The sequence below is a fragment of the Octodon degus genome, unplaced genomic scaffold, assembly GCF_000260255.1.
Source record: "Octodon degus isolate 3935 unplaced genomic scaffold, OctDeg1.0 scaffold00083, whole genome shotgun sequence".
Taxonomy (NCBI): Eukaryota; Metazoa; Chordata; class Mammalia; order Rodentia; family Octodontidae; genus Octodon; species Octodon degus.
The window spans coordinates 8,483,823-8,485,051 of record NW_004524659.1 but is presented as its reverse complement, the minus strand read 5'-3'; positions in this window follow the sequence as shown (position 1 = coordinate 8,485,051).

Genomic DNA, 1,229 nt, shown 5'->3' with positions numbered 1-1,229 from the left:
CCCAGAGAATCACTGGCCTCAGCTCCTAACCACATTGTTTAATAGGAACCCAATAAAGCAAATCTACTGAGAGCCCCTCAGCCACATATCCCCAGCACAGCCTGGATGCAAGGCCCCCTGGAGCTTCGATTTAACTATCAAGATAACCATCTTGTTGAGAATATAAGCCATAGGACCAACTGTAGCCCAGGATGGGTCCAAAGACTCCAGAAAACTTTCCAGGTACACACTAACTTCCATGTCTTGACCAGTGACTGTAACTTCTGAGCCTCTCCTCTCAGCTGCTAGATCTAGACTCAGCCATGACCACCACCAGTGTCCGGCAGCTGTATCTCATGGTCATGACCCTAGGCTAAGGGCTTGAGTTGGCCTCGGACCAACCTGAAGTATGAGTTGCTTGTCTTCTTCCCAGCCTAGACCCCAAAGTGCGCACAGGAGCGCCCATTTCCGCTCCAGGACAATGGAAGACCCAGGACCTAAGGCCCTCCACTTTTTCCTGACCCTCCATGGCAGCCACTCAAGTCCCCAAACCCTGCTTTGCCTGGATTAGGCTCAAGCCTGCAGGAAAAAAGGGTAAGAAAAATAATGGTACTCACCAGCTCAGACCCTGTTTGTTCTTTTCCAGCCTCGCTTACACTGAGGGTTACACAATCCCGAATGACCGTTGGAAAGCGGGGTGAGGCGCGAGACCAGGTGCGTGGCACGAGGAGGCGAGGAGGCGAGAGCCCGTGCATAACTCTTGGCACCTGATCTCCAAGCAGACGCTGAAGGGCTGTAGTGCTGGCTCTCCCCCCCCCCCCTCCCGGTACCGGGGACCTTGCGCTTGCCAGGCAGGCGCTTATGCCTGCTGACCTATATCCCCAGTCCTTGCATTCTTTTTCCAAGCTACTGTATGCTTGGGGGCGTTGACCTGCTTGAAACACCGAGGGTCCAGTGACTTTCCTCGCTTCTGCCTTGGGTCTGTAGCTGATTGGCTGCACAGCTCAGGCCCTGGCCTCCTGCCCATGTTGATTGGCTACAGAGTTCTCCCTTTCCCGCCTCTATTCTGGGACCTGAACTCCTTCACAAGAATAGCTGGAAAGGCTGCTTTTGCAAGACCTCAAAGGAACTGCCATCTTTCTGGTCTTTCCGGGTTTTATCCTGATCCCTCTTTTTTAAAATTATTTTTTATTTATTTTAAACTGGTGATTGAACATAGGGCCTTTACACTGAGCTACACCCCAGCCACA